The sequence below is a fragment of the Mus musculus genome, chromosome 7 (genome assembly GCF_000001635.26).
Source record: "Mus musculus strain C57BL/6J chromosome 7, GRCm38.p6 C57BL/6J".
In the NCBI taxonomy this organism is placed as follows: domain Eukaryota; kingdom Metazoa; phylum Chordata; class Mammalia; order Rodentia; family Muridae; genus Mus; species Mus musculus.
The window spans coordinates 98,412,431-98,425,936 of NC_000073.6; the positions used below are offsets into that span (position 1 = coordinate 98,412,431).

Genomic DNA, 13,506 nt, shown 5'->3' on the forward strand with positions numbered 1-13,506 from the left:
TTAATGACTAAATTTTCATGAACCACTGAAGACCAAGCCACAACCAACCCATAGCAATATGCAGTGTTGACAAGAGTTGCTGTACGATGTGGGGACTAGAAAGGTCGCTTGGCAACTGAGAGTCCTCTGCTCTTCCGGGGGACCCAAGTTCAGTTTCTAGAATCCACATAGAGTGGCTCACAACCAATTATAATTTAGTATCCAGGGGGAACCAATACCACTAGCCTTTGTGGGTACGCACACTCATTTGTACATACCCATATATAGACTCATAATTAAAAATAAAATATATCTTGTAAAAATAAAAAGCATTGTTGGCCATGTAAGTTGGGACAGCTTTTTTGGACCATCTGACACATTCTACTAGAATTTAAAACATATGGTGTACTTACCCCAGCAATTCATCCCCACGTATCTCTCATGGAAGAAACACCTGTATACATACACAGAGAACTTTCCTTTAGTGTTCATAACACTAAAGACTGGGAGAAACCAAGGCCAGTGTGGGCTACAGAGTGAGTTCCTGGACAGTCAGGGCTACACAGAGGAACCTTGTCTTGGGGAAAAGGAGAGAGAGAGAGAAAGGAAGAAGAAGAAGAAGAAGAAGAAGAAGAAGAAGAAGAAGAAGAAGAAGAAGAAGAAGAAGAAGAGGAGGAGGAGGAGGAGGAGGAGGAGGAGGAGGAAGAGGAGGAGGAGGAGGAAGAGGAGGAGGAGGAAGAAGAGGAGGAGGAGGAGGAGGAGGAGGAGGAAGAGGAGGAAGAGGAGGAGGAGTAGTCTGGCATGTTCATGTGTTGAGTTTCCACACAGCAATAGAGCAAGGCTCGCCTGCAAGTGTTGTCTAAAGGTTAAGGCCTGAGCATTTATTTATTTGCCTGCCTGGACTGTCCAATGCTCCCAATGTACTGGAAGCTGAGCTGAGGGCCAGAGGGTGAGGGATGAAGTAATAAAGGCTGAGGGGAGATCCCTGGGCAGGTGCCAGTGAGGTTGATCGGGTGCTCGGAGCTCAGGTATAGCCAGCTCGGGCAGAGGCATCCCTGAAGCATGAGCTGGCTAAAGAAGACCCCAAGTTCATGAGCTGGGAACCCTACTGAGGAGCCTTGTGACTGGATAGGTGCAAGTTTGACTTGTGGAGGCAGAGGGCATCGATGAGCATGCCTCTTTAGTGTAATTCTCTTCCTGCTTATGCAATCAAGCCTCCAACCTACCCCAATCACCCACAGCCCTTCCCAGCCCCACTGTCCAAGTAGAGCCAACACCGCTTGAAAGACAGAATCTATTGCCTTAGTTATTTATTTTTACTTTTTTAGGCAGAGTCTTATGTAGCCAAGGGTGGCCTCAAAATCCCTATGTAGGCAAGATTAACTATTCTTGAAATTCTGATTCTCCTGCCTCTACTTCCAAGTGCTGAGGCCACTGTACCTGTTTTTTTGCAGTGCCGGGGCCTGAATCCAGAGCCTTGAGCGTGCAAGGCACACATGCTACCAACCTGAGCTACATGCCCAGCTTCAGGGTGGCGCATAGTTACGTAAGCATCAGGACAGTGTCTGGGTACATAAAATGATCATCTCAGACTGAACTTTTAAAAACAAACTCGTTAATGTGATGTAAGTCTTCCTGGCCAACCAAGGGAGGAGACGGGGAGGAGTTCGGGAGAAAAGTGAGATTAGGAATAATTACAGCTTCCTTGTGCATCAGAGTAGTGAGCTGAATCCTGTAACCTCTCTGCCAAGCGCTTGTCTCCCTCTGCTTTCTCTGCCTCACAAAACCGTCCCTCCCTTCTGATTGCTTCCCACTCCACTTCAGTTTAGCCTTTGGCCTCTTCCTTGCGAAGCTACCCTGTACCCAGACAGACTTCCACCCTCCTCGCTTTTCTTTATGGTGGCACTTGGTGTGCTGCCCCCGACTATGAACTGACACACCTACCGTCTCCTCAGCCTTTGGCGTGGTACTCAGTTCATGGCAGGGTTGTTCAGGATGGCTAAATGGATAAACATGCATCAAACAGATGCCTGGGTAAGTAGGGCTTTGCTTACAGGAGGACTGAGCTCACTAGGACTTCAGGCTGCTCATCTTCCCAGCCTGGGCCTTGGTTTTGATCTGTAAAGAGGTGGGGCTGGGGCTGAGGGCTGAGGGCCTGTGGAGGCCAATTGTACAGCCCTTGCTTGGCATCAGTCAAACCCTGGACCAGATCACCAGAGAGCAAATTGTCATCCTAGCACGTAGGACACAGAAGTGTGAGGGTCAGACATTCAAGGTCTCACTCAACACAGGAGCAAAGCAAGTCTGAAGCCAGACTCTGTCAGAGACTGGGGAGTGTGTGTGTGTGTGTGTGTGTGTGTGTGTGTGTGTGTGTGTGTGTGTGTGTGTGTAAGAGAGAGAGGGGGTGGGAGAAGGGAGAGAGAGATGAGAGAGAAGGAGAGAGACGAGAGAGAGGAGAGAAGAGAGGAGAGAGTGTGTGTATATGAGAGAGAGAGTATGTATGAGAGAGAGAGTGTGTGTGTGTATGAGAGAGAATGTGCGTGTATGAGAGAAAAAAAGTATGTGTGTGTGTGAGTGTGTGAGTGTATGTGTGTGTGTGTGTGTGTGTGTGTGTGTGTGTGAGAGAGAGAGAGAGAGAGAGAGAGAGAGAGAGAGAGAGCAGAGGACAATCTTGAGTATCAATCCTCACCTTCCACCTTGTCTGAGAGAGGGTCTGTTATTTGTCACTTGCCTCAGGGCAGGCTACTTGGCCTGAGAGTTTCTGGTCTCCGCCTCTGCCCTTCCACCTCACTGTGGGAACATTAGGATCACAGGCCTGCGAATCCTGACTCTAGCTGGCTCTTTGTGGGTTCCGGGCCCTGAACTCAGGTTCCATGTTTGCTCAGCCAGTGTTTTATCCATGGAGCCATTTCTGCTGTCCTGATTTCATCTTCTATCTCTGACTTCCACCTGCTATGTCTCCACACTGCTCTCTCAGTCATTCCCTCCTGGTCTTTGTTTTATAGAACCTCCGAAGCTCCTTCCTCCCTCTATACTCCTGTCCAACCAGCCATACTGTCCCCTACCCAGGTCTTCCCCTCCTCCAGCCTGGCAAACGGTGACTCTCAGCTTCCCCAAGTCCTTTACCTGCCCCAAGAAGCCTGAATCCTGTCTGTCTCCTTCACACTTCCCCCACTGGTCAGGCTCCACGAAGGTCAGCAGGCATGTGCTAGACTAACAATTTCCTAACATTGCTTTGCTGAAATAGTAGTGGGACAGCTATGACTCATGGGTAATGTCTTCTGGGCCCTTTCCAGCCTAGCAATATCACACCTCCACCCTGTAGAGGCAGCCTGGGCCTCTTCCTGTTTCTTACAGACCTAGTGTCCTGACCAGGGAGCAATCCCCTTACTAGGCTGATTTTCCCCAGAGGGCTGCGTTCCTCAAACACCTCTATCTGCCGGCTAGGCTATTAGACATCTGGAAAGAATTAGCCCCCAGGACATGGGGTGTAAGAAAAGCCAAGCAGGAGGTGGCAAGGGAGATGAGTAAGAAAGGATTGAGATACTGGATGTGGGAATTCAGGGATTCCGATCTTCGATCTGCCTCTGCAGTGCACATAGGGGTCAAACTGCTTGCCTCTTATCAATCCCTGCTTCCTTTCCTGAAAGTAGAAAACAGGTTCCTGCCACTCACTGTTGTAAAAATTAAAGGTTAAATCATAGATAAAACTCCCAACATGAAGGCTCGAGTTTTACTTGAGGTGGAATTTGAATGCTTGATGAAGTAATAGGCTGGAAGTCAGGGAGCTGGCTTTAAGCCCCAGCCACATCTCCTATGAGTGCCACGGGGAGTGGGGAGTGCTCAGAATAAAGAGGAAATGAAAGATGGATTATAACCAAAAGCAGTGGGTCTGCATCTTAGTGAATCCCATGCCAAAAACCACAACCAGGACATAAGTGGAGAACGACACATTATAGCAAATGCGGAGAACATTGGGGTTATTTGTGAAGTAGTGCTTTCTGGGGAAAAAGAAAGCTTGGGGATTTGTTGGGAAGTCTATACATATTAATATAGGGAAAATGTGTAGAAGCAGGCACATTTACAAGTACCATCAGTTCAAGGTCAGAGAGAGCATGTTCAGAAAGGAAAGATGGCTGACATAAACACTTCTGAGCATGCTTAGTTCAGGATTGCAACGAGCCAAGATTACTCTAGATTCCCTACAAGAACAAGTCAGAATGGTTCTGTGACCTTGGCTGGTTCTTGTTAAATTTCTCCAGAGACTTTCAGCTGAAACAAAGGGAAAGAACAGCTTTGAAGATGTATTAACATTCTTTAAAGGGATGGCAGCCTCGAGTAGCTGCTCAGCGAATGGCTGAATCTCAGTCACTAAGCAACTGTAGCTTTGCATACATCATAGGTCCTCAGAGATGGAACGTGTATATTGCAGTTTGTAGGTGAGTGAAATTAAATAAGAAACCTCAAAGTGTATGGTCCGTGCTCAATAGATACTATCCACATATAAATTATAAATACCGTAGTACAAGAACTGAAATTTAAAATTTATCATATGAAGATGAAACAATACAAAATGGTGGAACAGTTGTCCCATTTAAGCCTGTACTGCTAAGGGTCACGGTAAAGGGCCTGTCCTGTTCACAGTGGCCCTTAGGCCCTCAGCAATTGAGAGACGGTGCCTAGAGATTATTTCTGCAGGTTTTTGACCAAGTGCCCAGGGAGATCCTGAGGAGAGAGACATCCAGACCCAGAGGGACTGTGCCTGGAGCAGACACAAGGAAGCTAAGGTCAGAGGGACAGTTCTGCCAATGAGGATGCAGGCCCAGGGGCTTGGCTGTTTCTATGACTACAGCCTTATTCCTTCTTTTAGTAATGATCTGGGTACCGACTTCTTGTCCCATGGGTCAAGACCACATATTAGGAAGACAAGCCATTTCCTGATTCTGGCTGCCTTTGGATATACTGCCGTGTCACCTTATCTGTACCTCGGCCCCTGCTGTCCCTAACACCAGGGTCATGTAGTTCTGCCCTCTCTTCCTGCTAATATTCTGCCTACTCTCAATTCTACTGCAACCCCCAAGATCTCCATTGTCAGAACAACTCATTACTAACTGACTCTGGGAAGGTTACCAGATCAATGAGCCTCCGTTCACCTGCTCACAAATGGGGTTATTTGTCTACAACCATGAGTCCTATGAATATTTAGTGAAAGAATTTACATGAAATTATAACTTTGGCACACATAAATTCATCCTGACACTTTCTTCAGGGAAAAACGGGTCTTGCTTTGTGCCTTATGTTAGTTGGCATATGTCCCTCCTCAGAATGAGGAGTCCTTGAGACCTGGGTCATTTCTATCCCTGATACCTAACCCAGGACTTGATCTATCACAGTATCTGTGGACGGTAGTAGCCTGACTTTCCACAGACAAACAGGGCCACCTACTCTGTATGATCAAAGTGTGAAATGTTTTCTGATCATCCAGTCATTTAACAAATACTTGGTGATCATCTGCTAGGCACCAGTTCTGTCTACAGGGCTTGGGTGACATCAGTGAACAAAAGTGCTAAGCCTTGTGGCTTCCAGTAGAGGGAACAGATAGCCAACAGCGGTGGACATTAGAAGGTGACAAGTGCTTTGGATGGAAATAGATTGAAGATGGAATGACGGGGGTGGGGTGGCACATTTATTTTGGGCTAATACAGGCCTCTTTAGAAGATCTGGGAGTAGAGGAGGGTGTTTGTACACAGAGGTCCTCGGAGAGTGTGCTCTTGGTCACACGGGGCAGCAGGGCAAAGACCCTGAGGTGGAGCCGACCTGGCTTGCTGAGGTGTGGTTGGGCTCAGCAGAGTCTAAACATGCTGAATGAGGTCACAGTTTAGTAGAGTCATTACAGGGCATTAGGAGAACTTTGGCTTTTCCAAGTGACTGTGGAGCCTCGGGAAGATTTGAAGAGAAGAGAAGTCACCCTGTTTGCCATTGTTTTAAAAGGATCACCCCACTTGGCTTCTTCATGGGCCCCAGGCTTAGCTCCCGCTTTGTAGCCGTATCAATGAGTGATTTCTCTACCCTGCCTCACTCTTGTCTGGAAAAAAAAAGATTAATACTACGTACTGCCCAGATCCTTGGCAGAGATTCCTGTCTGCTTCTAGACCTAAGAATAGCAGTCCTTCTGAGCAGCAGCTCGGCTTCCCTCATGAGCACGGTGTGGCTCACACTTCCCTGCTGCTCGGGAACCCAGAGTGCGGTGTTCAGCCCACTGCAAGCGTGGCCATCTTCACGCAGGCTGACGTGGTGCCTGGGCTTGCTTCTTTCACACCTGCTTTAAAAATACATTCCAAATGCCATCGCCTTTAAATACTGCCTTTCAAATAACGTCTTCCCCTCAGTTACAGAAATAAGACCTGTTCCTGTTATATATTGTGGGAAATATATAGGGAAAAGGACCATGAATGAAAATATGTGTATCTCAAAGATAATACTTTAATCTTTCTGTAGTATTTCTTGTCACAGTAAGTGTGCACGTGTGTGTGCTTGTGCATATGCATATGTGTCTGTGTGCATGTGTGTGCATGTACACATCCGTGTGTGTGTGTGTGTGTGTGTGTGTGTGTGTGTGTGTGTGTGTGTGTGTAGCCAGAAGAAAATAGAGCTATTCATCATTTTCCACCCTTTCCCCAGGTTCCTTAACCTCAGGCGCTTAGCCTTCCTCATTGTTGAGAATGGTACCTTACGCTAGGGTAGCTTCCTTCCTGGGCCCTCCTGGCCTTTGTGCTTGGAGGGTCAGCCAGTCCTTCAGAAGGCCTGATGCAGGGTGATGACCTCACACCCCAAAGTAGACAGCATTCCGAGTGAGAGAGAGAGATGGAAGAAAGGTGAGACATTCAGCTTGAAACACCTCATCAAACTTTGTCCAGAGAGAGAACTTCAGGAACCAGCCACCAACAGCAGAGGCTGTTGAGAGGCTCCAAGAGCAGGCTGAGGGTAGATCAGATCCTGTCCAGAAGAGCAGAGGCAGCTGAGGGGAGTCCAGGAGACAGACCAAAGGAGCCTCATAAATGTCCCCAGCCCTGGGAAAGCTCAGGACAGCTGAGGGAGGCTCTGAGTCCCTGGAGTGTGGGAAAAGACCTCGAACCTTGGCAGAATTCCCACTACACCAGTGAACTGACCTGCAGCCTGCATGCTAAGCAGTTGAGTGCGATTCCTGAGGCAGCGTGTCCTTCCATAACTGTGGGGTCGTAACCTCACGGTTGGTGCCAGAGGCTAAAACAATGTGTTTGCAGGCTGCACACCTCTGGAGCCTCTGGGACAGACTTCTCCCTTTCTCTGCAGGCTCCTGGTGGCTGTCAGTCCTCTGAGAGCAGCTGCCTGTTTCCCTGTGTCGATCAACCTCTTTCTTGACTGTTCCCTTTGCGGTAACTCGCAATAGGCCCCTCCCTTCAAGAGTCTCCTCTTAACCAGACCTTTTGCCATATAAGGTTACATTCCCTGGTTCCAGGGCTTTGGGAGTAGGTGTATTTGGGGGTTTGGGACATTGCAGTAGCCAAGAATAGGGCTTGGAATCAATAGGCCTTATGACTGGTGCTGAGGACGGGCTGGGCAGTGAGATGCCTGTCTTAGGGCTTGCCACTGCAGACAGATGACATCTGAGGACCTCTCAGAATAGAGACCACGAGAGGAGGACAGAGACTCAGAGTGATTGAGGGTGAATTTCTACCTTGTAGAGTGGTATCTCATAGAAAGTAAACTTAGTTAGAAAAATGAAATTAGCAGTTTTGTGTCCTTGTGGGTCTAAAATTGTAATACAGCCTTCATAAGCATGCAGCCGTAAGTAAGGATAATTCTTAATCCCCCAAATGAGTTTCACCCATAAATATTATTTTGTTGGCTAATTATTCTAACCTAATAAAGGGATTTAAACTATTTCCATGCTGTTAAATATCCTTGATTTTGACAGCCTTTGACAGTCCTCTAATAATTAAATATGTATCCCTATATACACCATATTTTCTTGTATTTTTATGAAATCTTAGCTGGGCACTATACCTGTATGATACCCTGTCTCAAAAGATGTGATACAGACAGGAGAGAGATGGGGAGTGGGGGGAGAGACAGACAAAGAGAGAGACAGAGAGAGAGAGACAGAGAGAGAGAGACAGAGAGAGACAGAGAGACAGAGAGACAGAGAAAGAGAAAGAGCTCTTATAAGTCACATAAAAATCCTGTTTTTCTCTTTTGACAAATGCGAAATCAACATACTTATTGAGTTGCTATGAGGTTGCTATGAGGATTAACTATAATTCTGTATATGTAAAATTTAGATAGGAAATTTTAAAAATCGAATCCAAGTTGAATTTTTAAAATTGGACTTGGAGCTCATTAAAATTGGAACTCATCAGAATCCATTGTCTCTCATCGCAGGATAGGTGCTGCCCAACTTGGAAACCCTGTTTCTCTCCCTATCCCATTCTAATCCTTGCCAGGGCCCGCTCCTGCTGATGGGCCTTCTCAGGATCAACCAGTTCTGCCCGGTCTCATGGCTTCCTCCCTGATTTCTTGTTTGCCACCTCTCACCCAGCTCAGCCTCCCTGGCTATCTTCCTTTGGGCTGCTCCCAGAGCAGATCCTGAGGTGATGTAGGTATGTCATTTATTTGTGCGGTCTGTGATCATAGAAATAAATAAAGCATTGGAGAAAGTGGAAAGAAAAGACAATAACATAGGTAGGGTCACTGAGAACCCTGAGGTACCTGCAGATGGAGCAGGCTCCTGTGAAAGCCCTTCTCTTCCTGGCTACAGAGGCAGGAGGTGGCAATCAACCAGAAGTAATAAACTGTTTTCAGAAGCTGGGATCGTCTTATGGACTCTAGAGTCAGTATCACAGCATCTGCTAGCTAGCCTAGTCTTCGCCTCAGTCTGTCTGTCTGTCACTCTGTCTCTCTTTGTGTGTCTCTCTCCTGACTGTCTCTCCCTGTCTATCCTCTCCCCTATCTCTCCCCTAGAGCCAGAAGACATCTTCCTGAGACTGTGGGTGCAAGGCTATGCTGTGTGAGGATAGAGCAGTGGTTCTCAACATCCCTAATACTCTGACCCTTTCATACAGTTCATGTTCTGCTGGCCCCCAACTCTAAAATTATTTTTGTTGCTACTTCATAACTGTAATCTTGTGACTGTTATGAATTGTAATGTAATATCTGCTATGCAGGATATCTGATATGTGACTCCTGTGAAAAGGTCTTTCAACCCCAAGAGGGGTTTCAACCCACAAGTTGAGAACTGCTGGTATAGAGGAACAGGCAGAGGGGCCGTGGAACAGTTGGGCTTCCTCTTGTCCAAAGTCACTTTAAAACTGATCAGGATGGAGCTGGATTTCGCTATAGATAAAAATGAGTGATCACCATGGGTGCGAGTCTTCCTCCGTTCAGACTGACTTGGCAAGCAGGTGTTCTTAGCTTCAGGTTTCAGGGCATGGGGGCAAGGAACATTTCAGACTGCACATTGGCTGTGGCTAATCCTCGCACACAGCGCTGAGTGTGCTCTGCACCTCTGACAATGCTGTGGAAGGCTAAGGATGTATTTCAGACAACACAGATGTCAATTCTTGTCTCCATAAACTCCCTACAGATCTTAACAGGAAAAAACTGCTCCTATTGGAATCCTTCCAGTGTGGATGAATAAAGGGACTCTCGTGTCTGTCATGAGGTCTGCTGGGGATCAGCCGTCAGATGACAGAGACTTTTCCAGGCATATACAGAACTCCCAAGGAATCTTGGGGACTGGCTCCCAAGGATGGTTACGAACAGGCCGCGTGGCCTACAGCAGAGCAGACCCTCCTGGGTCCTTTCAGAAGAACAGGTTTTGCTATGTACTGATTAAACACTCAGCCCAGCAGCTACTTCCTGGGGCAAGCTTTGCCCTAGTCAAAAGCTGGGGTCTGAAGTACACAGATGGTTCCCATGTGACCTCTGCTGATGGAGATTCAGGGTCAGAGTTGATCAAGACAGGAGGCCTGCCCAATCATCGATGCTGGGATGATGGCGACCACCACAAGGAAGATGGCTGTAGAAACTGTCAGTGTTACTTTTAAAGAACAACAGATGAGCATCCCCGAGCTCATCAGAAATAAGAGAAACAAGTCCAGAGTTTCCAAGCTTGTTAGAGTGGCGTTGTACTCACACATGATGACTTGTTAGGGATACCTTATCAGATGAGAGATGTTTTCAATAGCCATTCTCAAGAAGAAACTCGGGAAGTGTGAGAAGCAGCAAAGGACATTTGCAAGAAGAGATTGAGGTCTTAGAATGCAGATGGATATCCAGTCAAATCTTCTTTAAATGGTGGGAAAAGGGAGTTAAGGGCTCTTAGCAATCTCTAGAAGACCTCAGCTGGGTTCCTACAGCTCAGTAACTCCAGCTCCAGATGCCCTCTTCTGGCCTCCTTGGGCACTTGCACACACATGCACTTACACACACACACACACACACACACTTTAAAAACAAATCTTTAAAACTTTCATTTATTTCATGGAAATTTGCCTATTTTTCACATCTTGCTTATTTTATATTCTTGAAGAAGACAGTATTCATAATGCATTTTGCATAATTATTAAATCAAGTTTAGGAGCTATGTGTTATGAGATAGATAGATAGACAGACAGATGATAGGTAGACAGACAGACAGATTTCCTTGCCCGGATGGAAGGAAGCAGGAGGCTACATGGTGATGAGCTAAAGGCAGCGATGGCTTGATGAGATAAAGGAGGAAGCTTCCTAGATGAGGTCACAGTGAGATGGGTATTGATAAATGACTGTAAGCAGGAGTTTGTGGAGTAGGTACATTGTGGGCATCCCTGCCTCTGTTTATAGACAGACTTCCTGATATACATGAGCTCTATGCAAATGATATGCACAGGAACCCTGGGGCTAAGAAATCTGAGGCCCAGAGAGGCAAAACGACCTGTCCTGAGTCACAGAGCACTTGGAGACAGGCCAGAGAGGACAACTGGGTTCAAAGCTTTGCTCTGCCTTATTGAGCATGACCTTATTGAGCATGACAGAGGGCAGACCGGCATCCAGTGAGGACCCAGCTTCCTGCTCTGAGCGTCCATGCAGGTTTACCCCTACTCCTCCTGCTCCCACGCGGACTCCTCAGCACACAGAGACATGCAATAGTCCTTTAATTTTCGTGTTCTGTGCTCCTCTCCGCCTCTCAGGCTGGGCGAATATCCACATTCCGAAGTGTAGATCTGAGCCTTCCTGCAGCTGGTGTCACCTGACTGGGGTGGGCTGATCACGTGGCTCAGCCCGGCCAATCGGCTTCTTAAGTACTGCTGTGACCCTGACCCCTGACAAGAACCGGGAGGGAGGGCTTATCTTGGTTCACATTCCCAGAAGGCTTGGCGCTCACGGGGTTGGGAGCAAGTGACAGTCTTCCTACAGCACATTTGGAGAGAAAACAGAGAGCTGTGGGCCTCTGCCCCTCAAAGACCTGCCTCCATGGGCTGCTTCTGCTAGCTAGGCCCATCCTTAATGGCCCCACAACCTCCCAAAATATTGCCACCAGCTGGGGAATGAGTGAGACTTTGGGGACAGTTGACAGAGGATGGAAACTGAACTGTGTGGCTTTTTATGACCTAATTCAATAGTTACATGACACCGTGCTGGCTGCATCTGGTCACTCAAGACCATCCCCAGCGTCTTCGCAGTTCCAGGGCACCAGCTATGAAATTTCCCCTCTTGCCTGGTGAGTGGCAGGGTCCTCGGAAAGCATTTAAGACAGGTGTTGTCCCTGCTATCTTTGGAAAATACAGTCTGCCCATGCTCCGTTCGTTCCTGCGGTTTTTTGATCCTATCTGACACCTTTCCATCAGCTAAGTTTCCAATCTCTACATTAACTGAGTTCATTACAGGCACCCTTTCTGTGTGCATTTTAAAAAGCCTTGCTGGAGTTCTAACCTACTCCAACTTCATAGAAGAATGTTCTTATCTTTTTTTCAAAAGCTGACAAAACTCTGGGCCGGCCCCTGTTAAAGACCTTAATCCATCTGAAACTGGTTTTTGTTTGCCGTTGAGTGTGGCTTGTGTTACAGCTTTTCCATAAGGACAACCCAAGTGCCAAGTCGTTTGGAAGCTTTTTCTCTTCTTCTTCCGTGTGCAGCTGTCATGTATTGGGTTTCTATATGTGCCCAGCTGGTTTCTGGGCTCTCTCTCATTCCATGCTGTGTTTACTATGCCCTGCAGCAGCCACGTTTTCTGAATTTCCATATGGCCTGTGATCCCTCTCAACAGCTCGTTGGACAGGCCTGCTAACCTTATTTTTTTCTGGGGGGGGGGGAGTGTCTCTTGGCCTTTTGCTCATCCACTGGGAACAAAAGCTTATACTGGGGCTATGGATGGCTCAGAGGTTAAGAACATGCATGGCTCTAATAGAGGGCCCGAGTTCAGTTCCCAGCACCCATACTGGGTGGCTCATCTGTAACTCTAGCTTCAAGAGATCCTATACTTGGTTCTGGCCCCTCATATGCAGACAATTAACAATAATTCATGTTTTTTCTAAGTCCACTTTAACTTCTGTGACTACTATAAATGAGTCTTTTCAAATTACACTTCTGAACTCTGTTGTCAGGATACAATGCACCTGTTTTGATATGTGTGTCTTATACTCATGCATCTCACAAAACTCTTGTTCTAGTTACTTGTGTAAATTTATGGTTTCTATGTAGACAATAAATCTTCTGCAAACAATGAGTTTTTGTTTGTTTGTTTTCCTTCCACATCTTTGCTTCTCATTCTTGGCATTATTTTATAGGGCTGGTTAGGGTCTCCAGGAGAGAACTCAATAGAAATCATGACAATCAGAATGCTTATCTCCTTCATCGTCCTAAAGAGGATTTAAACCACAAATCTTCCGGGTACCCACAGTGTAGAGCTTGCTCATGGGGCTTTTGTAGGTGTTTGTTTATGAAATCAAAGATATTTTTTGTCTCTTTCAAGTTTGTTAAGAGTTATCTTTAGAATCATGAGCAAACACCAAACTTTATTGAATCCATTTCTTCATTAGGAGATGAACTATATTTTTTTCCTCCCTTAATTCCCTGTTGTTGAATGCTTGGATTAGGTTTGGCTGTGAATTTGCTTTCCTGTGGAGGGAGTTGTCCCTCTCACAGATGAACTTAGAGCAAACAGTACAGGAGCAATGATGAGTGCTCCAGGAAGTGCTCCAGGCCACAGGCTCCTCCTTCTGTGTGTGCTACTCCTCTTCCAGTGATCAGTCACTGTTGATCCAAGATGGCACCTTGGCTGGCACAAACCTTTGTCCCAAGGTGAGGAGGAGGGTGGGACAGGGTCAGAAGGCTGGCTCACCTGAGAACAGGCTCCTGGAATCATGTGCCTGTGAGATCTCGCGTATTTTATTGGGTGTCTTCGCATTCATAAGCCTATAAACATGATTTTATTTCACATATAGGCTTTCATTTTGATAAGGCTGAGTTATAAACTAGGGGTTATTCCTTTCTGGAAAGTTTGGTATTT

At 46.7% G+C, this 13,506-nt stretch overlaps 1 long non-coding RNA gene across 5 annotated transcripts in view; it reads right to left on the bottom strand.

Moving 5' to 3' along the window:
• The window catches only part of Gm44507, a 52,802-nt gene extending 45,438 nt beyond the window's left edge, over window positions 1-7,364 (bottom strand). For 3 of the 5 annotated variants that reach the window (XR_001778223.1, XR_001778221.1, XR_001778219.2), the window contains exons 1-2: window positions 3,106-3,185; window positions 393-433 (exon numbers count right to left, since the gene is read on the bottom strand). This is a non-coding gene — a long non-coding RNA (predicted gene 44507). Of the gene's footprint in view, window positions 1-392; window positions 434-3,105; window positions 3,195-7,148 lie in introns of those variants that run through there. The other 2 variants (XR_001778220.2, XR_001778222.2) reach the window with 2 other exon arrangements.
• Between the last annotated feature and the right edge of the window lie 6,142 nt (window positions 7,365-13,506).